The sequence below is a fragment of the Macaca nemestrina genome, chromosome X, assembly GCF_043159975.1.
Source record: "Macaca nemestrina isolate mMacNem1 chromosome X, mMacNem.hap1, whole genome shotgun sequence".
NCBI classification, from domain to species: Eukaryota; Metazoa; Chordata; class Mammalia; order Primates; family Cercopithecidae; genus Macaca; species Macaca nemestrina.
This window is the reverse complement of record NC_092145.1, coordinates 150,192,912-150,218,289: the sequence shown is the minus strand read 5'-3', so window position 1 is coordinate 150,218,289 and position 25,378 is coordinate 150,192,912. Positions and strand designations below refer to the sequence as shown.

The window sequence follows — 25,378 nt, the reverse complement described above, 5'->3', positions numbered from 1 at the left end:
CAATTCCAGAGAGTAATCTTTTCAACAAATGGACTTTGAAATCCCCTCTCTATCTTTAAGGCAAGCTGCAGATTATCTTGATAAATAGTAATATTGATTTTAGCATAGAGATAATTGCCCCAAAATATACCTACCGTTGGTCATGGGGATATAACAAAACTTTCCTAGTTTGCTGTTCCAAATGAAGAAATATGGAGTTCTTCCTCAGTGGCTTTGAATATCTGTCTTATCTAAGTAGGTTAAAGGACATGGGAGCAAGTCTTCTGGGCTGAGACAGAAGACGGGAGTTCAAGTCTGGCTGGGCCATTCTCTGAGATTTTCCTTCTTCCACTGTAAAGAGGGTCTTTCCTAACAAGAATTGCAAGGAACAAATGGAATAAAATGTGTTCCTTTCACATAGTAGATACCAAATAATTGTTTGTTAAGTACATGTCTAGTAGGAAAGGTTAAACAAATCTAAATCTTTCTGTTACATAAATTAAAAGCAAACTTAAATGGCACGGTCTCATATCTTCCTGGTGATCTGGCTATAAAAGAATAAAAACCACATTCCTTTCAGTAATATCTCTTGGTAAGAAATTTATTAGCTAATGATTACAACAGTGCTTTTTAAAGCCCATAAGTAAATAGTCTATAATTCCATATTGTAGCTTCTACAAACATACAGAATATTAAAGAAAATAAAAGAGAATGTAAAAAATACATTTACATATATCTTTCTTGGCATGATCTTCTTTTAAAGACCCACCTATATTGAGTGATACTGAAATCTTCACACACCCAGGGCAGCTCCACCCAAAAACTAGTCAATGATAATGATAATGAAGAAAAACTACATCAAAGTATCAAGACCTTATAAAATATAAGCATCATTTTAGGATTCCTAAGGCATTTAAAAATTTTATTTGAAGGGAGCTCTGTCCCAACATTCTTTAAACACACACATAGCAGAGTGAGACACCTTGGGATTCAAATTTCACTCTGCCATTATTTTACAGTGTTGTTGGAAATGGGAAAATGCGAGTGCATAACACATTAAGTCATTCAATGAATGTACACAATGTCTCTGCATCCCATCATCTTGACCTTCTTATTGACTTGTTCTTTCCCACTCTCTTTTAAAAAAGAACTATGTTCTCACTTCATATTTATCCAGAGGGCCTTGGAACCATTTAATTTTTGGTCATCTATTTTTTATGATTGCAATATGGTTTTCTTAGTGTGGTTATAAATTCTTAGAGAGCAGGGAAATAAGAACTTTCTCCAATTTTGCCCTGATGTCTAGGCTAATGCTCCATATCAATGTTTTATTTTGTCATGGATCACACCCTACTGATAGCCAGGAGTCTATAGAAATGTGCCTCAGAAAAATTCACAGTTCATCTTGATAGCAGTAATTGCTAACTCTGTGGTTCACTCCCGCCCCCATGAAATGTACAGCTAGCTCTCATACTAAATATCTCACAAAATTATAATTGGTTGTTAAGCAAGGCAGTAGAGTGTAAGAATTAAAACCATGGATTCTGGAGCCAGACTACTTGACTTCAACTCCCTTCTCTCTCCTTACTAATTGCATGATGTTGGGCAAATTACATAAAGTCTCCTTACTTCAGTTTCTTCATCAGAAAACTGGGATGATAATGTTACTAGTGTCTACCAAAGAGGATTGATATGAAAATTAAATTTAGTGTGCTTAGAAGAAGCTAAAGCACTCAATGAATATGAGTTATTCCTATTATTATTACTGGTGTCTTCACAGATGGGCTTTTAGCTACTTAGGAGAAAAGGTGTTTCTGGCCAGAGTTCTATCCCCAGGTCCTAGTGCAGTATACACACATCTTCTTAGAGTCCCCCATCCTCTCTACCTCCCCATCATCTACTTGAGATATCCAAGTCACAAACCTCTTCTTCTCAGCTGTCCTGCCAATGCACTGTCCTTAGTATTTCTCAAACTTCTTGTCGTTTTCTCTACAGATTCTATCAGAAGTCATGTTCTTGACCTCTCTCTCCTGCATTCCAATAGGCAGCCTAGTTGGGCCTCCAACTCCACAGGGCTCTCTCAGTGAGCTTTCTAACATGGAAACCTGATCATTTTCATTTCATCTCTCCACTTGAAATATTTCCATGGCTCCCTACTGCCTACAAGATCATGGAATAAATACATATCAAGTCAATATAAAGAAATTTGTGTCTGGGCATGGTGGCTCACACCTGTAACCCTAGCACTTTGGGAGGCTGTGGCAGGTGGACTGCTTGAACCTAGGAGTTCCAGACCAGCCTGGGCAACATGGTGAAACCCCATCTCTACAAAAAATACAAAAATTAGCTGAGCGTGGTGGTGTATGCCTATAGTCCCAGCTACTCAGGAGGTTGAGGTGGGAGGATCACTTGGCCACAGGAAGTTAAGGTTGCAGTGAGCCATGTTTGCACCACTGCACTACAGCCTGGGATCTCTATACAAACATATATGTCACAGTGTACATGCAGACCGGGGCTCCCTACTGGATACCTGGTGGAAACCAGGGCAGATATGGCCAGAAACCAAACTAAACCAAGTTTGTCATTTCTCTTAACTGAGCAAATCTAAAATACTGTATTCTGTATTTTAACCTAATATGATGTTTCTACCTTGATGTTTCAGAAACCATTTTTACATGTAAATACATATGATGCCTGTCCAATCCATAGTTATATATGTTGGCTCTCTGATCATAAAGGAAGACAGGGAACAGGCAGAAGCTGTCAAGGCAGATTCTCTGGAAGCATTAAGGTAAGCTGTAGGGAGTTCTCAATTTATACGAGATCTGGGAAGAAAGACATGGATGGTAAGAGAGCAATATAGAAGTATGCTAAAAAGTGCTTTTGTGGAGCAGGGAACAGATTTGGGTTTGCTACCTTAGTAGTGTGGCATGATTTTATTCTTAAATTCTCTGGTCCTTCATTCCCTTATCTTTAAAATGGGCACAATAATACCTATTTTGCAGTATTGTTGAGAAGAGTAAATGATAACACGCTTGTAAAGGGGCCAGGGCAGTGTCTGGTATACGGTGGATTCAAGACATGTTCATTTCTTTCCTATGATTCCTTTTTCTTATTGGAATTATTGCAAATTATGTGTATTATTATGATATATCAAAACATTTAACAAAAGTCATCTAACAGAAAAAACTAATATATCAAGAAAAAATGAGAAGGAACAGTAATTTATAAGCTCTAAAGATTAAGGATGCTGGAATATTTTGTTCTGTATTTTCCCAATTTGTGCAATGGCAAGGTTAATTAACGAGAAACCTTTCTTTTGAATTATTTAAATGTCCAGTGATGAGAATAACATACAGCGGATCTTGTGCAATGTGAGAGGATTATTGATTAACTCAGCTCACAGGTTCCAAGTAGCCAGTAGTATATTTTAACGTATCAAGAATTCAGAAGAATTAGAGTTTTTCATTGTTGCTGAAACCACATTTGCAATTAAACCACGGGAGCTGGCAAACAATTGTTAGAACAGCACAAGTTGGTCTTTCCCTTCTAGCCTTGGTTACCTCTGCAATAAACTCCACAAAACATAGCTTTCATCTCTAAGAGCAAACGTGGGCCATATTAGTGACACCCACGCACTCAATAAATATATGGCAGATGAATGAAAACCTCATAAGGTAGTAGTGAAAAATGGCCAAAGTATTTCAGAAGATCAACCTGGAAAGAAAATCAATTCTAATGAACTCGATGCGCTCAGGTTCAAATATAATAATGAAGGTAAATAGTATTTATAACCAGAATGACATGGGGCAGAGAATAGTGAATAATGTTGGTCAAAACCTGAAAACTTCACAGTTCACAGATAAATTGATTAACTGTTATCTCACACTCAGAACTCCCAAATTGACTGCCAGCATTCCATAAACAATTCCTAAAGCCAAAGATAACACCGTTTGGTTGAATTAGCATTTTCAGTTGAGAAAAGAATAAAAAACTGAAATTGAAAGGGAATTGACTTTCATTTTTTGGCAAAGGATGTCTCAGGCAAATAATTATTTCATTTTAAAAGAAAAAGCATATATTTTTTCAGGCTTTCATATCAATGTGCATGCAAAGAAACTGTATTTAAATAGTTTATAACCTATAGTTGAAACCTATAGTTTATAACCTATAGTTTAAGTAACCTGGTTGTTATTAATGAAATAAATGGCATGCATTTTCAATTTTTGAATATTCTAATAACCACATCATCTTAAGACTGTAGAATTAAGTAAACTGAAGTAACAGTTGCAGACTTGAGTAATTTGTGTTGAATCATTTTACTTGATCAGTGTTTTCATGATAGGCCAATTCAACCGAAATGATAATAAGTATATTGGCATATGTTAAGTTTAGAAATGAAACATCCATCATCAGAACTTTGCATTTAGCAAGGCTTCTAGTTTTATTTTAATGAGGAGGAAAAAATGCAGAGAGCCCACTCAATTAGGCAGCACTCAAATTTTCTCAGGGCAAAAACAACAACAAAGATTACCACCCTGTCTTGGGGATGGGGGAGGGGTGGGCAGAGTTTTTAGGAATTTGGTTCTCAGCTATGAGGAAAGGCTTCTGGACTTGTCCATCACAGAAACAACAGCTGTCTGCCACTTCTGTCTTCCTCACACAGCCCCCAACTCCAAACACGCCTCTCAGAAGGACTTTTGTAGCTTGCTTAAGGGATAATTTGCTTCAGACTGAATCAATGTATTTCTAAACTCTTCAGGCTCAAGTTTGCCAGGATATGATAAAAGGATAAATTTGTATGTATGTGTGTACACATAAAAATTTTAAATATATAAGCAATATAAATAATGCATTCTCTCTCTCTCTCTCTCTCTCTCTCTATATATATATATATATATATATATATATACACACACATATATATATATCTTCACACAAATATGAAAGTCAGCTCTGGAAATAACAGAATGGAATTAGGGAGTAAGAAGTAACATCTGCCCAAGAAGGCTGTGTTCATGAGCTGATTCTTTGAAAATGCTGAAGGAAACGTGTACCTATTCTTTCTGACTCTAGGGCAGGTTCCTCATTTCTTCTTTCCAATTACAACACCTCTGCATACAGATAGAGAATATAAAGTTATTCAAGTTCCATTTTCCTCACTTGAATATGAACACTTGCCCCTCCTTTCACAGTGTCTTGAACTTGCGCTAGGTACTACTTGAATTTTTAACAGTGGCTTGGGTCTGAACAGCTCTTTTTACAAAACAGGTGATACATACAATGGCGAAAATACATTCTCACAGGAAACAGACGATTGAAAAATTTCCAGAAGGACCTCACTCTCCTGAAGTTGTACCCCCAAAACTAATCAAATTTAGACAGAAATGCTTTAAAGATCCGAGTATCTGATAGATAAGTGCATTCCTCTATGGGGTATAGTTTCTGCGTGGGCATGCGTTTTGCTTAAGTCAGTTGCTCAGAAGTGATGCTAATCAAGTTTGGGAAAAGTAAAATTGTTCTGTGACTACCAGCCCTTTGTGCCAGAAGCAGCGCCGTCCTCATACACCAGACAGAGACGACGCAGGATGTCCCCAGAGTCACTAACCAACTTCCCTCCCTTCTGACCCCTGCGCTTCAATAAAGCAGTTACAGTAGCATCCCAGAGCAGTAGAGAATAAAATGAGCCTTACCAGTTTCTCCTAGCGTGGACGAAAGGAAACAACCCCTCAGCTGCTCTAGGCCAGGCAACTGGGTCTCAGACTTACTTGACTGAGGGGACTCTGAAAGCTGAAGTCTTCCTTCCCTCTGTTTGATTTCTTCCCAGCAACCTCTCCCAGGATTTTTCTCACAAAGCACTTCCCTATTCTCTAATCCTCTCACAAGGAAAACCAGTGCACACACCAAATGACTTCTGCAGAAGCGCCTCTCCTGGGGAGCGAGGAGGGGAGGGGATGGAAGGGGGGTGTTTGCTGGCATTCATTCCTGCCAGGCGAATCCTCAGAGAGTCATGGATCCCAGCCCTCTGGACTCCTCATCAACTGCAATACGATAGGTCCTGGCGAGGCATGGAGGTGTGCATTTGCTTCTTCCTATATCTCCAAACCCTGGTCACTATCCCTCAGGGATGGGAGAGGGGACGCCTCAGCTTCAAACTTCATCTGAGTCTTATGACCCTTTACACTCCCTCCCAAAACAGAGTAATTCCCAACGAGTTATGTAGAAATCAGCTAGATGCTTCCCAAATCTATCTGGCACCTCATTTTAAGAGCCCTTGACAATTTATAGCAGCTGCTAGTTTTTAACTCATCCAAAAGCTGAAAATAGATTGAAAACATCAAGAAAAGGTGGAATATCAAATATGAAAAAGTGATCGATATGTACTATCAAACATCCGGAAAATTACTGTCTTTATGAAAATTCGTTTTTTAAAAAATCACTTTTTAAAAATACCAAATAAAATTGCTAAATTGTAAAGCATGACCTTCTTTTTTAAAGATATGGATTTTACTTTATCTTCCCAGGACAGGATTTGCACTTGCATTTGAAAATAATATTCACACTTTATAAATTTAAATCCTCTTCTAACTTAAGACAAATATCTTACATACATTCCAGATATGCTATAATCAATCTGGAATTCCCACTTACCCCTCCAGTTTTTAAAAAGAAGACTTACCTTTTTATTACGTCATTTAAAACCCTGAAATGAATAAATCACAGTGGAGACAAGCAGATGGCAGACTTCTACATTTTGCAATGAGGGCTGTTTGCCTTGGAGACATTATTTCTAAGGAGACGCTGCTGTGCTTGTGCCTGTGTTCGGCAGCATGCCATTTGGGGCTTTGAAACAAAATGAATCGGCTTCACACCACCAGCTCCACTACATACTAACACTTCAGAATACCCAAACTGGGGCATACTGCCTCTTTCGTAGTGTCCCTGCATAGAATCAGAGGTGACGGTTTGATGGATGAGTTTCCCAAGAGACAATGCAATCTGTGACATCACAGTTCTGGCCGCACCCCCCACCCAGGCCCCTGTCTTGCCTCTCCTCTCCAGAAAAAAAATTGCCTCTGCTTGGTGACAATGCTATCTCAATAGCAAAAATGAGTCAAGGTGCATAGCAAATGCTATAACTTACCTGTCTTTCTTAACTTCAGTTCTCTGATTCCCCTTTGCTGGAGTAATGGGAGTAGGATGAGATGAACATACTAGGCAGAGAATTCAGACAAAACCAAACAAAAGCACAGAACTCAACATTCTATAAAGTTTGTAACCTGAGAGCAGAATAATATCTTTCAAAAGGAACACTGCTAAACACTAGCTCAATGATACTAATGTCTTTGTTATATGCAATTTAAGACATTTTGCCATAAAATTATATATAAGCAACAACAAAAATATTTAAAGTGTCTATATCATGAGTTTCAGCCTTACTAGAACTCATTTAGTATCATAATTTTCTTGATCTAAAATAGTTTCCTTTTCCTCCTTTTCCTTGGCCATTTTGCTCTATTCTCAGTTGTTCTCTGTACCAGTACCTGCCACTGGTCTTAATATTTAAAATAATACCTGGATAATCCATTTGAATTTTGGATACAAACTTACTTGTAAATAAAAGCTCTAATATCTTTCTGACTCTCACCATCACCTCTATCCTTTTCACTTACTTTCATCTCAGATGTCCAGTACAAGGAGAGTAAAAAATCTAGAAGATATATTTATGTCTGTATCTACAGCTACACCTATATATCTCTATGATCAATAAATCTATCTACATAAAAATTTTGAAAACCTTTTGCATGGCGAAATAAAACAGCATATATCAAGTCAAAAGAAATAATGAACTGGGACAGAGGGCCCATCTCCTTCATGTTTAATGAATGCCTAAACTTGGAAAAGAGAAAAACCTACCACCCAAAAGAAAAATGGGCAAAGGTTATGAAACAAAAGGAGACATATAATCAGTCTTTAAATGCATGGAAAAGTGTTCTTTCTCACTTGCAATAAAATCAATGTAAATTAAAACTACACTGAAGTATAATTTCTTGCCTGTCAGAGTGGACTAAATTCAAAGGTTTGGCTCATACACCATTGATGAGGTTCTGGGGAAATGGGCACTTTCATAGGTTGCTGCTGGGAGTATAATATACCACCACCAATCTGGAGTTGGGGGAGAGATTTGGCAATCTAACAAATTTATAGATTCATGGACCCTTCCTTCCAGCAGTCCTACTTCTAGGCACCTATTCTACACAATCACCAGAGAAAGCAAGAAATGTCATATTTTCAAGCAATACAAGGAAACCACACAAATGCACAGCAGTAGATTGACTAATCTGTGGCATATCTGTATAGTGAAGTACTATGCAATGGCAAAATGGAATGTCAGATCTCTGTGTACTAATATAGACAGATGCACAGGCAATGAAAACAAAGTGCTGAAGAGGGCATGGGGCTGAGGGAAATAAGAGAGGTGCAATGGGAGGATGAGAAGTCCATATATGCATAGGCTTGTATTTGCAAAAACAGGAACTCTGGAAGGATCAATAAGAATCTAATAAAGATAGTTTCTTATAGGGAAAGAGAAGGATTGTGGTTAAAAGGGCAGAAATAGACATGAGATTCCTGTGTGTTTACTCATTCTCTTATGTCAGGGGTGGGCAAACTATGGTCTGAGGGCCAAATAGATCCTTTGCCTGTTTGTATAAATAAAGGTGTATTAGAACACAGCCATGCCCATTCATTTGCGTATTGTCCATGGCTGTGTTTGTGCAACAATGGCACTGTTGAATAGTTGCAGTATTGAACTGCTCGGTCCACAGAGCTGAAAATGTTTACTTTCCGGCCCTTTCCACAAAAAGTTTGTTGACCCCTATTGCTGTGTAATGAGTTTTAGCATAAGTCAAGAGACAAACTGAAAAGGATGGGATAGACTTCCGTGGTTTCTGCTTTAAAAGATCTTAAGTTGAGTCCTGGCTGTCTCTGCCTCATTACTTAGCTTTCTTGGACTTGCTTTCTTCACCTACAAAGTGATGAAGGTAATGCTGACCCCTTGGTTTTGTTATGAAGATTAAATGAAACAATGAAAACAAATGTGAAAGCACCTTGTGAACTATTATACAAACCTCAGATATTATTATTACTATTTTTTATGAGAAGGTGACAGGTAATACACATGTAATTAGTAAAGAATTAGAATAGCCATGGCACTTAAAAACTTTGCAGCACTTAATGCAAAAGCATTACCTTGAAACTTGCCTCTACATTTTAAAGCAACAATTGTATCAGCTATGGTCACATGGTAATTCAGCTCTTCCTATTCACAACCAGTTAAGCCATTGTATCTGCTCATCTGACAACACTGATTCAGAGGTAAAACCCTACTCAGGGCAAGGTCTTCAGACTGCAGTAGAATTATTTAGCCTTCAGAAAGCTCAAGAAAAAATTCTAGGCTTGAAGATACGTTTTATGTTCTTGAAGTTAAAATTCATCAGATAAAGTTATCTTACCATGAAGAGGGGTATATTAGTGACCAAGGGTATTTGGGAACCATCTGGGGATTATATTTGACAAATATGGAAGCAGACTTCAGTAAGACTTTCACCCTCAAAATTCATGTTTGCATAATCACTTTTTAAAAACGTAAATGTTTGAATGTATTATCTTTAACTTAAAAGCCAGAACTTCTTTATGATAGAATTACCAGTTTTTTGTTTTTTGTTTTCTTTCTATACTCAGTGATCTTTCCTTTTCAGTCATGGAATTTGTAGTGATTGATTTTGCCATAGCATTTCAGGTTTAACTATTTTTAAGCCATACATATTTGTGAACTGGTAAACTACATTAAATTGAACTGCCAAAAGCTCACATCAAAGTCCCTTAAAATATTCATATCCTTTGGCCTGCGCTTCTACTTCTGGGAAATAATATTGAGGAAATAAGGCGGCTGGGCACGGTGGCTCACGTCTATAATCCTAGCACTTTGAGAGGCTAAGGTGATCCGATTGCTTGAACTCAGGAGTTCAAGATAAGCCTAGGCAACATGGTGAAAACCCATCACTACCAAAAATAAAAATAAAAATAAATTCACTGGGCATGGTGGCGCGGCCTGTACTTAGTAGGCTGAGGTGGAAAGATGGCTTGAGTCCGGGAGATGGAGGTTGCAGTGAGCTGAGATTGTGCCACTGCACTTCAGCCTGGGTGACAGAGCCAGACCCTGTCTTAATAATAATAACAACAACAACAACAACAACAACAACAACAACAACAATAATAATAATAATGCTACACACACACTATTGTGTTCACAGATATATATATGTGATGTTTGTATTAAAGGCAACAACAACAGCAACATCAAAACACTTTGTGACAATACAAATGTCTAAAATTAAGGAATTTGTTACAAAAATTGTGGTATGGTCATCCAAATGCCTATCTCTATTGTTGTTATCTACTGCTGCATAACAAACCACCTGCACACTTAGTGGCTTAAAACAAGGCACATGTATTTTGCTCACAAGTCTGTGATTTTGGAAGGGCTCAGTGGGTACAGCCACCTCTGCTGTATTTGGCAATAGCTGCTGTGGCTCGAAGGCTAGAGGCTGCAGTCATCTGGAGACTCACTCATTGCATGGCTGACAGTTGATGCTGGCTGTTGCCTGAGACCTCAGTGGGAGCTGTCAGCTGGAACATATATATACAGCTTCTCCATGTGGCTCGGGCTCCCTCACAACATACTGTCTGGGTTCCAAGGGTGAATGTTCTAAGAGGAGGCTAGGCAGAAGTCATATCACCTTTTACAATCTCTCTTGGAAATCACATGGTGTTACTTCTGCTTGACTGAGGCAGTCATAAAACTTCACCCATGTTCAAGGTAAGGGGCCATGTATTCTACCCCTTGGTGGGGCATGGTGAGGTTCAGAAAGTATGGTGGGTGAATGGAAAGGTTGCTGTTGTCATTTTGGAAAGTACAATCATTTGTAATTATACAGTCATTAAAATGATATAGCACATCCAAATTTATTCACATGAAAGGACATTCAAATGATAGTGAATGCTGAGTTGGCAGTGTAGCTACAGTGTCATTCAGGAGAAATAACACTGGCACTTAATAGACACTCAATTAACATTTGTTGAATAAACCTTTGTGTAAAAACAAATAATATTTTTTGTTTGTGCCTATAGCGAAAACATTCTGTGAGAAGCTACATCAAAATGTTAATATTGGTTGGGCACAGTGGCTCATGCCTGTAATCCTAGCACTTTGGGAGGTAGAGGTGGGAGGATCACTTGAGCCCAGGAGTTCAAAATCAGCCTGAGCAACATAGTAAGACCCCTTCTCAAAAAAAATGTTAGTATTGGTTATATTTCTGTGATGGGATTGCAATTTAATTTTTTTAAGATTGTGAGTTTATAATATTCTTATAATAAACGTGCATAGAAAATTAAACTGTATTTCAAAATGAACCTCAGAGGACAATAACCTGAGTTGATTGTCAGAAAGTTTGACCTAATTTCTTTTCTTTTCCTTTCTTTTTATCTTTTTTTTTTCTTTTGTAGATAATTGAAACCTAATTAGATTAGAATGCTCCCTGGCAAAGCACTTTTTCTTTTTTCTGCTTGTAGGAAGAATTTATTGTTCAGCTATCTGTAAGCATTTAATTGCTGCAAAGTATTTAAGGGATGTAAAAATAAAAATTTTCTTTTTCATTTGTGTAACACAAGAGCACCAGCAACATAAAATGCATTAAAAAAGATAGCTCATTAAAATAAATATAATTTGACTCCAAATTAGTCATACCTCAGTGAGAATAATAACCTCACATTTAAATCAGTGAATTAGCAGAAAAGAAAAAGCGTGATGTTCATGTAATGTTCTATGCTGCACTCTCACTACCTTTTCCCTAATCATTAATATTTTTAAAAATATATTAAAATGCAACTTATTTTTGGAAGCAAAATTGCTAACTTACCATATAACAATACTTTGAAAGTGCTTTCTAACCAGCTTCTAGAAGTGATATATGGACAAATTTGAATGTCAGATTACCTCTCTGGTAAGAGAGCAATGCACAGGCAGAGTGTCAAACCTGGGGCATTGGGTGGAGGTTGATTAAACACACAGTCCTAAAACAATGAGAGTCATTTGTGTGACACTAGAAGGAGAGTATAGCTTTAACTGAACTTATAGACTAGTTTAACAGTATCCAGCTTTTAGTCAACTTTGGCATACTGTGCTCAATTGTAGTCATTTTCTCTTCCCTGATCTCAACTGAAATCTCTAATACTTTACGTGAGAGCTCTTATTTCAACCCTTGAAAGGTCTGTCTTCTGAAAGAATGCTTAGATGAACTCAGCCCTGATTCTCTAGAAATAAAAAGTTTCACTTCAAATGTTTCTATCAACTCTTAATGACAGAATCATTACCATCTGGCCTGGCATGGTGGCTCACACCTGTAATCCCAGCACTTTGGGAGGCTAAGGCAGGAGGATCGCTTGAGGCCAGGAGTTTGATACCAGTCTGGCAATATAGTGAGCCCTGTCTCTACAAAAATTTAAAAATTAGCTGAGTGTGGAATGCACCTGTAGTCGCAGCTACTTGGGAGACTAAGGTGGGAGGATTGCTTGAGCTCAGGAGGTCAAGGCTGCAGTGAGGTATGATTGTTTTGCTTCTCTCTAGCCTGGGCAGCACAGTGAGAACTTGATTTAGAAAAAAGAAAAGAAAAGAAAAGAAAAAGAATGAATAACATCCCAAATAAACACCGTACCTCTTGTTTCTGGAAACTACTGTCTTTGGTCCTCCTCTTTGGATTTGGACCTTCTCTCATTATTCAATTAAATATTACGTGCACAGACACATAAACACACATAGTAGACTTGATTCATCTAGAGAGTCAATCACTCAATTGAAAACTTTCTCCCTCACAAGCAAGTACTCTGCGATTTAACATGTGCTTGTAGGAGTTGAAGACTAAGTTCCAGCCATTCTGGAAGGGCAAGAGATGATCTGCAGAGAAGGAATTGTATGTCATCTTTTTTTTCTTTTTCTTTTTCTTTCTTTCTTTTTTTTTTTTTTTTAAGACAGGGTCTCAGGCTGCAGTATAGTGGCACGATGTTGGCTCACTGCAACCTCTGTCTCCCTGGTTCGAGCAATTCTCCTGCCTCAGCCTCATGAGTAGCTGAGACTACAGGCATGTGCCATGACGCCTGGCTACTTTTTGTATTTTTAGTAGGATGGGGTTTCACCATCTTGGCCAGGCTGGTCTCAAACTCCTGACTTCAAGTGATCCATCCGCCTCGGCTTCCCAAAATGCTGGGATTACAGGTGTAAGCCACCGTGCCTGGCAGCACTTCATCCTTTAAAAAAGATTTTGTTTCGTTTTGGCTTTTCGTTTGTTTGTTTGTAAGTTAACTGCTTTAAGTAATAAATGCTCAATGTAGAAAATGTGGATAATAAAAGATCTATCTAAGAATAAAAATCACCCATAACTAAAAAATGAAGTGATAGTCACTATTAACAGTTTGATACACATACAGGCAGATAGACAGAGATAAAATTCAACTAGTTGGGTGTATAGTGGATGTGTATATATTTTTAAATTGTGCCTCTTTCTTTCTTTTTTCTTTCTTCTCTCTTTCTTTTTCTTTCTTCTTTCTTTCTCTTTCTTTTTTTTTCTTCTTTCTTTCTTTTTCTTTCTTCTTTCTTTCTTTTCTCTCTCTCTCTTTCTTTTCTTTCTTTCTCTTTCTTTTCTTTTCTTTTTCTTTTTGAAATGGAGTCTCGCTCTGTCACCCAGGCTGGAGTGCAATGGTGTAATCTCAGCTCACTGCAACCTCCACCTCCCGGGTTTAAGTGATTCTCCTGCCTCAGCCTCCTGAGCAGCTGGGACTACAGGCGTGTGCCACCATGCTGGCTATATACATATATGTGTGTGTGTGTGTGTGTGTGTGTGTATATTTGTATTTTTTTTAGTAGAGACAGGGTTTCACTGTGTTAGCCAGGATGGTCTTGATCTTCTGACCTCATGATCTGCCCACCTCGGCCTCCCAAAGTGCTGGAATTACAGGCGTGAGCCACCGCACCCGGCCAATTGTGTCTTTTTCTAAGCGTCATTACTTTGGAATCTTTAACAACTTTATTGTGGTAAAATGTGCATATTATAAAATTCACCCATTAAAATAACTTTTAGTAAATTTGACAAGTTATGTAGCCATCATCAAAATTCAGATTTTTAACACCCAGTAAGACCTCTTATGCCTATTTACAGTTAATTCCTGTTCCCACCCCAACCCCCAGGCAACTCCTTCCTGTCTCTATAGATCTGTTTTTCTGGACATTTCATGTAAGTGGAATCATAGTCTTTTGTGTTTGCCTTCTTTCACTAAATAAAGTGTTTTTGAACTTCATCCATGTTGTAACGTGTATCATGTTACATGTACTCCTTTAGTGTTTGTTGCTACATAGTATTCTATTATATACATATACCACAATTTCTATCTTTTTAAAACTAAATATTATGTCATGGATATTTTATGTTGTTAAAATTTCACATAAATTCCCATTTCAATGGCCGTAATAGTTCATTATACCAAAAATTATTAATTTTTTCTATTGCTGTGTATTTACTATCATAGGGACTCAGAAAACAATACCCCAAAATGAAGGCCTCAGAAGCAAAAGTTTCTCTCTGACCTTCTCCTGCCCTTCTGTCTCAGTCCCATTCTCCCTTGAGGCTAGCCGTAGAAACTAGAATCTGTCTTCCCTAAGACGGATCATAGAAACCAGAACTGCTTTTCCCCAAAGCCAGCCATAAAATCTAAAAATATCACTCTAACTTTCCCTCCACCTTATCTATGTAAAAACTGGCCATAACGAAATTCCCTGACATACCTTGTTTGACTGTAGGTCATAACACCCCCCTTCCAGGGAGGGTCTTGCCTTACACACAGAAGGAAGGAATGCTGCTCAGAGAGGCCAAGAAGAATCTAGACAGACAGGCCTTGCTGGGTTTCCCCACTCAGTCCATTAGCTTTAGATCAGGCCCTTTTTGTCCACCCCTGTTTCTACATGCTGTCCATACTTTGTTGAACCTAAGCGTAAAAATGGATAATTTCCCCTGTATCTTTGGGCCTTCATTCTGAAGGCTCCTATTTGTACACATCAAATAAATTTGTGTGCCTTTTCTCCAATTAATCTGTCTTTTGTGAGTTGATTTTTTTCAGTGAAACTTCAGGGGACCCCTCGGCCCGTACACCCCACACACTCGTACATACACACACACACACACACACACACACACACACTCACCCCTGTGTAGTACAAGATGGAAAGAAAAAGGGTGGGATGCAGAGACACAAATCCAAAATTAGGTTTCTATCCAGTGGACCAGTGGATGGGAAGGTTTGTGTTTAACAAGGATGTGTCTGTGCCTCTCACAGTTTCATGAGAATGTGAGCCATCTGGGAATCTGGTTAATGTGAAGACTCTGATCCTGTGGGTCTGGGGCATTGGGGTGTGAGTTACTATCATCACCGTGGCTCAGAGTCTGTGATCTTGAGAGCTGATGGTGGTGCTGTCCATCCCTCTGGGGAAGGGGGTTTGGTGTCACCATCAACCCTTAAGGCTCGGGTGTGTTGGCTGGGCAGGGGCTGTGTCTAAGGGGTTGAGGGTTAATGGATTAGGTTCTACCTTTTTCATCTCTTATATGTCCAAGAGGCTAGGCTTCATCATCACTAACATCTTCTGCATAGATCTAGTGTTGGTCAACATTGATGACTCACTTCCAGGTTTACTGAGACCAGCAACTTCCCACATACATTGACTACCTTTCTTATGCCCACAACATGGCCCCCACAGATGTAAAACTATGATCAAATACAATTGTATGCCTTTTCTCCTATTAATCTGCCTCTTGTCTGAAATTTTCAGCAAACCTCCACAGGGCAAGGGGAAAGCTTTCCCTTAGTCCTGACACTATTATAAACAATACTTTGTTGTTGCAGACTGAGTTCTCCAGAAACACATGCTGAGGTGGAATTTGGGGTGAAGATACTTACTAGAGATCCACATCAGTAAAGAGAAGGGGGAAGAAGCAAGACTGGGCAGAGAAAGCAGCCAAACTGCAATCCAGGCCCTACAAATCCTTGGACAACCTGGCTAAGAGCTCTGGAACAAGTGTTGCAGATCAGAATTGTCTCATGTGGGATATAGATGGTTGCGTTTTTAAGTCCCTGTCTATCTCAGGCATCAGATGCAGGCTGCTCTGGGAAGAAGGGGACATTGGGTGAAGTGACTCTCTATAATTGGGCAGCCTTTGAGCTGTGACCTTATGGGTGGAGGTGTCTGTGGACCGCATTTCAGGAGCAAGATAGCAAGTCCTTTCTTGGAAGGGGATCTTGGCAGTGCATCTTTGTGTTTGCCCAACCCTTGGAGTTGCCCATCTAATATCCACTGTTACCTTTATTTTGACTAACAGAACACCCAAATTTCATTTACAGCTCTGGTGTTTTACATATTCTCTGCCCTGGCCTCCTTCAAAGGTAGGAAGGACCAAATAACATAGTTGGGCCAAATAGATAGCGCCATACATTTCTAGATAATTTTATCTAGACAAGATAATTTTATCAATAAAAAAGACAAAATTTTTGTCTCTTAAATTTCTCCCTTTTTCCTCCCTGGAACTTGAGACGATGAAGACAAAAGTCAGCCTAAGGAAGGCAGGACAAGAAGCTACCTGGATGATTTTCTCAAACAACTATATCGGCTTGGGACTGCCAAATGCCTGGCTTCTTCTTACATGAGAAAAATACCCCCCATCTGCACCTTCGCCTCCTTTTGTTTAATTCAGTATGGTAGGGTTTCTGTTACATGCAGCCAAATGTAGTCTTGTCTGGAAGAGTATGTTAGATATGTTAGCACATACAATAGATGTGTATTTGTGATTATTTCTTTCAGATTGAGTCCAAGTGAGAATGGTGAGTCAAAATATTTTTAAAGTTCTTTGTGCCTATTGCAAAAGCTTTACAGGAGGGTTTTACATATTTTATTTTAATCAGTAGGACATGATATCTTCTTACTGAATTATGCCAACGTTAAACATTTTTTAAAAAGACAGCGTCGAGTAGGGGAGCAAGATGGCCGAATAGGAACAGCTCCAGTCTCCAACTCCCAGCGCGAGCGACACAGAAGACCGGTGATTTCTGCATTTTCAACTGAGGTACTGGGTTCATCTCACTGGGGAGTGCCGGACGATCGGTGCTGGTCAGCTGCTGCAGCCCGACCAGCGAGAGCTGAAGCAAGGCGAGGCATCGCCTCACCTGGGAAGCACAAGGGGGAAGGGAATCCCTTTTCCTAGCCACGGGAACTGAGACACACAACACCTGGAAAATCGGGTAACTCCCACCCCAATACTGCGCTTTAAGCAAACAGGCACACCAGGAGATCATATCCCACACCTGGCCGGGAGGGTCCCACACCCACGGAGCCTCCCTCATTGCTAGCACAGCAGTCTGTGATCTACCGGCAAGGCAGTAGCGAGGCTGGGGGAGGGGCGCCCGCCATTGCTGAGGCTTAAGTAGGTAAACAAAGCTGCTGGGAAGCTCGAACTGGGTGGAGCTCACAGCAGCTCAAGGAAACCTGCCTGTCTCTGTAGACTCCACCTCTGGGGACAGGGCCCAGTAAACAATAACAAACTCAGCCGAAACCTCTGCAGACACAAACGACTCTGTCTGACAGCTTTGAAGAGAGCAGTGGATCTCCCAACACAGGGGTTGAGATCTGAGAAGGGACAGACTCCCTGCTCAAGTGGGTCCCTGACCCCTGAGTAGCCTAACTGGGAGACATCCCCCACTAGGGGCAGTCTGACACCCCACACCTCACAGGGTGGAGTACACCCCTGAGAGGAAGCTTCCAAAGCAAGAATCAGACAGGTACACTCGCTGTTCAGAAATATTCTATCTTCTGCAGCCTCTGCTGCTGACACCCAGGCAAACAGGGTCTGGAGTGGACCTCAAGCAATCTCCAACAGACCTACAGCTGAGGGTCCTGACTGTTAGAAGGAAAACTATCAAACAGGAAGGACACCTACACCAAAACCCAATCAGTACATCACCATCATCAAAGACCAGAGGCAGATAAAACCACAAAGATGGGGAAAAAGCAGGGCAGAAAAGCTGGAAATTCAAAAAATAAGAGCGCATCTCCCCCAGCAAAGGAGCGCAGCTCATCGCCAGCAACGGATCAAAGCTTGACGGAGAATGACTTTGACGAGATGAGAGAAGAAGGCTTCAGTCCATCAAATTTCTCAGAGCTGAAGGAGGAATTATGTACCCAGCGCAAAGAAACTAAAAATCTTGAAAAAAAAGTGGAAGAATTGATGGCTAGAGTAATTAATGCAGAGAAGGTCCTAAACGAAATGAAAGAGATGAAAACCATGACATGAGAAATACGTGACAAATGCACAAGCTTCAGTAACCGACTCGATCAACTGGAAGAAAGAGTATCAGCGATTGAGGATCAAATGAATGAAATGAAGCGAGAAGAGAAACCAAAAGAAAAAAGATGAAAAAGAAATGAACAAAGCCTGCAAGAAGTATGGGATTATGTAAAAAGACCAAATCTACGTCTGATTGGGGTGCCTGAAAGTGAGGGGGAAAATGGAACCAAGTTGGAAAACACTCTTCAAGATATCATCCAGGAGAACTTCCCCAACCTAGTAGGGCAGGCCAACATTCAAATCCAGGAAATACAGAGAACATCACAAAGATACTCCTCGAGAAGAGCAACTCCAAGACACATAATTGCCAGATTCACCAAAGTTGAAATGAAGGAAAAAATGTTAAGGGCAGCCAGAGAGAAAGGTCGGGTTACCCACAAAGGGAAGCCCATCAGACTAACAGCAGATCTCTCGGCAGAAACTCTACAAGCCAGAAGAGAGTGGGGGCCAATATTCAACATTCTTAAAGAAAAGAATTTTAAACCCAGAATTTCATATCCAGCCAAACTAAGTTTCATAAGTGAAGGAGAAATAAAATCCTTTACAGATAAGCAAATGCTTAGAGATTTTGTCACCACTAGGCCTGCCTTACAAGAGACCCTGAGGAAGCACTAAACATGGAAAGGAATAACTGGTACCAGCCATTGCAAAAACATGCCAAAATGTAAAGACCATCGAGGCTAGGAAGAAACTGCATCAACTAACGAGCAAAATAACCAGTTAATATCATAATGGCAGGATCAAGTTCACACATAACAATCTTAACCTTAAATGTAAATGGACTAAATGGTCCAATTAAAAGACACAGACTGGCAAACTGGATAAAGAGTCAAGACCCATCAGTCTGCTGTATTCAGGAGACCCATCTCACACGCAGAGACATACATAGGCTCAAAATAAAGGGATGGAGGAAGATTTACCAAGCAAATGGAGAACAAAAAAAAGCGGGGGTTGCAATACTAGTCTCTGATAAAACAGACTTTAAACCATCAAAGATCAAAAGAGACAAAGAAGGCCATTACATAATGGTAAAGGGATCAATTCAACAGGAAGAGCTAACTATCCTAAATATATATGCACCCAATACAGGAGCACCCAGATTCATAAAGCAAGTCCTTAGAGACTTACAAAGAGACTTAGACTCCCATACAATAATAATGGGAGACTTCAACACTCCACTGTCAACATTAGACAGATCAATGAGACAGAAAGTTAACAAGGATATCCAGGAATTGAACTAATCTCTGCAGCAAGCAGACCTAATAGACATCTATAGAACTCTCCACCCCAAATCAACAGAATATACATTCTTCTCAGCACCACATCGTACTTACTCCAAAATTGACCACGTAATTGGAAGTAAAGCACTCCTCAGCAAATGTACAAGAACAGAAATTATAACAAACTGTCTCTCAGACCACAGTGCAATCAAACTAGAACTCAGGACTAAGAAACTCAATCAAAACCGCTCAACTACATGGAAACTGAACAACCTGCTCCTGAATGACTACTGGGTACATAACGAAATGAAGGCAGAAATAAAGATGTTCTTTAAAACCAATGAGAACAAAGATACAACATACCAGAATCTCTGGGACACATTTAAAGCAGTGTGTAGAGGGAAATTTATAGCACTAAATGCCCACAAGAGAAAGCAGGAAAGATCTAAAATTGACACTCTAACATCGCAATTAAAAGAACTAGAGAAGCAAGAGCAAACACATTCGAAAGCTAGCAGAAGGCAAGAAATAACTAAGATCAGAGCAGAACTGAAGGAGATAGAGACACAAAAAACCCTCCAAAAAATCAATGAATCCAGGAGTTGGTTTTTTGAAAAGATCAACAAAATTGACAGACCACTAGCAAGACTAATAAAGAAGAAAAGAGAGAAGAATCAAATTGACGCAATTAAAAATGATAAAGGGGATATCACCACCGACCCCACAGAAATACAAACTACCATCAGAGAATACTATAAACACCTCTACGCAAATAAACTGGAAAATCTAGAAGAAATGCATAATTTCCTGAACACTTACACTCTTCCAAGACTAAACCAGGAAGAAGTTGAATCCCTGAATAGACCAATAGCAGGCTCTGAAATTGAGGCAACAATTAATAGCCTACCAACCAAAAAAAGTCCAGGACCAGATGGATTCACAGCTGAATTCTACCAGAGGTACAAGGAGGAGTTGGTACCATTCCTTCTGAAACTATTCCAATCAATAGAAAAAGAGGGAATCCTCCCTAACTCATTTTATGAGGCCAACATCATCCTGATACCAAAGCCTGGCAGAGACACAACAAAAAAAGAGAATTTTAGACCAATATCCCTGATGAACATCGATGCAAAAATCCTCAATAAAATACTGGCAAACCGGATTCAGCAACACATCAAAAAGCTTATCCACCATGATCAAGTGGGCTTCATCCCTGGGATGCAAGGCTGGTTCAACATTCGCAAATCAATAAACATAATCCAGCATATAAACAGAACCAAAGACAAGAACCACATGATTATCTCAATTGATGCAGAAAAGGCTTTTGACAAAATTCAACAGCCCTTCATGCTAAAAACGCTCAATAAATTCGGTATTGATGGAACGTACCTCAAAATAATAAGAGCTATTTATGACAAACCCACAGCCAATATCATACTGAATGGGCAAAAACTGGAAAAATTCCCTTTGAAAACTGGCACAAGACAGGGATGCCCTCTCTCACCACTCCTATTCAACATAGTGTTGGAAGTTCTGGCTAGGGCAATTAGGCAAGAGAAAGAAATCAAGGGTATTCAGTTAGGAAAAGAAGAAGTCAAATTGTCCCTGTTTGCAGATGACATGATTGTATATTTAGAAAACCCTATTGTCTCAGCCCAAAATCTCCTTAAGCTGATAAGCAACTTCAGCAAAGTCTCAGGATACAAAATTAATGTGCAAAAATCACAAGCATTCTTATACACCAGTAACAGACAAACAGAGAGCCAAATCAGGAATGAACTTCCATTCACAATTGCTTCAAAGAGAATAAAATACCTAGGAATCCAACTTACAAGGGATGTTAAGGACCTCTTCAAGGAGAACTACAAACCACTGCTCAGTGAAATCAAAGAGGACACAAACAAATGGAAGAACATACCATGCTCATGGATAGGAAGAATCAATATCGTGAAAATGGCCATACTGCCCAAGGTAATTTATAGATTCAATGCCATCCCCATCAAGCTACCAATGAGTTTCTTCACAGAATTGGAAAAAACTGCTTTAAAGTTCATATGGAACCAAAAAAGGGCCCGCATCTCCAAGACAATCCTAAGTCAAAAGAATAAAGCTGGAGGCATCACGCTACCTGACTTCAAACTATACTACAAGGCTACAGTAACCAAAACAGCATGGTACTGGTACCAAAACAGAGATATAGAACAATGGAACAGAACAGAGTCCTCAGAAATAATACCACACATCTACAGCCATCTGATCTTTGACAAACCTGAGAGAAACAAGAAATGGGGAAAGGATTCCCTATTTAATAAATGGTGCTGGGAAAATTGGCTAGCCATAAGTAGAAAGCTGAAACTGGATCCTTTCCTTACTCCTTATACGAAAATTAATTCAAGATGGATTAGAGACTTAAATGTTAGACCTAATACCATAAAAATCCTAGAGGAAAACCTAGGTAGTACCATTCAGGACATAGGCATGGGCAAAGACTTCATGTCTAAAACACCAAAAGCAACGGCAGCAAAAGCCAAAATTGACAAATGGGATCTCATTAAACTAAAGAGCTTCTGCACAGCAAAAGAAACTACCATCAGAGTGAACAGGCAACCTACAGAATGGGAGAAAATTTTTGCAATCTACTCATCTGACAAAGGGCTAATATCCAGAACCTACAAAGAACTCACACAAATTTACAAGAAAAAAACAAACAACCCCATCAAAAAGTGGGCAAAGGATATGAACAGACATTTCTCAAAAGAAGACATTCATACAGCCAACAGACACATGAAAAAATGCTCATCATCACTGGCCATCAGAGAAATGCAAATCAAAACCACAATGAGATACCATCTCACACCAGTTAGAATGGCGATCATTAAAAAGTCAGGAAACAACAGGTGCTGGAGAGGATGTGGAGAAATAGGAACACTTTTACACTGTTGGTGGGATTGTAAACTAGTTCAACCATTATGGAAAACAGTATGGCGATTCCTCAAGGATCTAGGACTAGATGTACCATATGACCCAGCCATCCCATTACTGGGTATATATCCAAAGGATTATAAATTATACTGCTATAAAGACACATGCACACGTATGTTTATTGTAGCACTATTCACAATAGCAAAGACTTGGAATCAACCCAAATGTCCATCAGTGACAGACTGGATTAAGAAAATGTGGCACATATACACCATGGAATACTATGCAGCCATCAAAAAGGATGAGTTTGTGTCCTTTGTAGGGACATGGATGCAGCTGGAAACCATCATTCTTAGCAAACTATCACAAGAACAGAAAACCAAACACCGCATGTTCTCACTCATAGGTGGGAACTGAACAATGAGATCACTTGGACTCAGGAGGGGGAACATCACACACCGGGCCTATCATGGGGAGGGGGGAGGGGGGAGGGATTGCATTGGGAGTTATACCTGATGTAAATGACGAGTTGATGGGTGCAGCACACCAACATGGCACAAGTATACATATGTAACAAACCTGCACGTTATGCACATGTACCCTACAACTTAAAGTATAATAAAAAAAAAAAAAACCAGTAGGAGAATTAATGTGGATGTGAATTTGAAATCTTGAATATAATGATCTTATTAGCCAGAAATTTGTAAAATCAACTGCCCCGACTCCCAGGGAATGAAACAGATTGTTTCTATCCAATTTGAGAGTGAAAGCAAGACCTACAGGAGGAGAATCATAAAAAAAAAACGTAAGTTGTTGTATTTCTTTGTCAATTGTATAAAGTAAATAAAATTACTACCACAAGTAAAATGTAAAAACTACCCAAATATGTTGTGAACCTCAAAGAGCTATGTCAATACTTTATGTTTATAAAATTTCTGTTTCCATTTAAAACTCAAACCAAGTTATATAGTTATTCCCTCCTTGGTACTCCCAGACTTCTTTGTCTATGCCTACATTAAAGCAAATTTTAAAGTAAAAAAAAAAAAAAAAAAAAAAAAAAAAAAGACAGCGTCTTGTTCTGTCACCCAGTCTGGAGTGCAATGGCATAATCATGGCTCGGCTCGTTTCAGCCTTGACCTCCCAGGCCCAAGCAATCCTCTCACCTCAGCTTTCTGAGTAGCTGGGACAACAGGTGCTTGCCACTATGCCTGGCTATTTTTTTTTCTATTTTTTGTAGAGATGGGGTCTCCTTATGGTGCCCATGCTGGTTGAACTCCTGGATTCAAGTGATCCTCCGCCCATCGGTTCCCCAGAGTGCTAGGATTACAAGTATGAGCCACTGCTCCCAGCCAATATATATATTTTTCTTTTTGAGATGAGATCTTTCTATATTGCCTAGGCTGGCCTCAAACTTTTGACCTTAAGTGATCTTCCTACTTCAACCTCTTAAGTAGCTAGGATTATAGGTGTGAGGCACGTGCTGGCTAAACACTTTTTAAAAATCTTTTTTATTAGGAAAAAGAGGATAGAATCATATTGTATTCTTAAATGTATACATTTTGATAATTTATGAGGTTTTAAAATATTTTTATTTCCTTTTCTCTAAATTATCTATTCAAAAGTATTTTTTCCCATTTTTGTAACCAGTGTTTTGATACTTTTCTTATCAGTTTGAGCTCTTTATATAAAGATATGACTTCTGTCCTATTTCTGACAAATATTTTCCTCCTTTTTGTTACTTGCTTTTTAATTTCATTCGTACTATTTTTATCTTTCAGAAGGCAGAAAATTATGTTCACAAATATAGCATCAACTATTTTATTTTGTCTACTGTACTCGCACCTAGACCATCCTTCCATATTTAGTGACCAAAGAAATGTACAAATCAATTTTTGTCTTTTAAAAATAGTTTTGCTTTTTTTAAATTGATTATTGAATTCATCTTTAATTAGTTTGTGGCATGAGGTGAGATTCAATTTTTTTTTCTCAAACAGCCAATTTTCTTCATACCCATATGTTGAGTAATCTGATGGTATATGTTAAATTCATATACTGTATTATAGGAGAGACAATGCCATATGTTAAGCAAATCCCTGTCTCTTTCCCACCTGGGCACATATGAATTGAGAAAAGAAAAAGTTCAGAACAGTCTGAGCTATGTGAGGTCTGCAACATTTATCAGGCTATACATTGTTCTTTGTATCACAAAAATACCTATCCTCTGGCTTTTTTCTGAAAAAGCTTGTTAACCCCTGGCCTAGTCTGTATTTATTTCACTATCTTATTTGGTGGATGGATGTTGAGTATCCAGCAGAGGATTTTGAGGATCTAGCAGGATACTGAGCCACTAGATGGAGGGAATGTGTGCCCCATTTGACAGAATGGAACAAAGTCCCCTAGTGACCTCACTGGATTGTGATTAGATCATGTTATACCACTGAGGTGTTCAGACTTTACATGTATTAATTATCTGTATCTGTATAGTTCGTTCTCACACTGCTATAAAGAACAGCCTGAGACTGGGTAATTACAAAGAAAAGAGGTTTAATTGACTCACAGTTCTGCATGGCTGGGGGGGCCTCAGGAAACTTACAATCATGGTGTAAGGCAAAGGGCAAGCAAGCACCTTCATCACATGTTGGAGCAGGAGAGAGAGAGAGGGCGAAGGTAGAAGTGCCACACTTTAAAACCATCAGATCTCATAAAAACTCACTTACTATTACAAGAACAGCACAGGGGAAATCCACCCCATGATCC

General features: G+C 39.2%; 1 protein-coding gene across 4 annotated transcripts in view; it reads right to left on the bottom strand.

Annotated features, from left to right (window-relative positions):
- The window catches only part of LOC105478113 (midline 1), a 393,876-nt gene that overhangs the window by 232,046 nt on the left and 136,452 nt on the right, over window positions 1-25,378 (bottom strand). For 2 of the 4 annotated variants that reach the window (XM_011735110.3, XM_011735113.3), the window contains exon 1: window positions 5,673-6,117. The exons of 1 other annotated variant lie outside the window; for it this stretch is intronic. The gene's annotated coding sequence lies outside the window, so the exon portion shown is untranslated. Of the gene's footprint in view, window positions 1-5,672; window positions 6,118-6,658; window positions 6,947-25,378 lie in introns of those variants that run through there. One more of the 4 variants, XM_011735109.2, reaches the window with a different exon arrangement.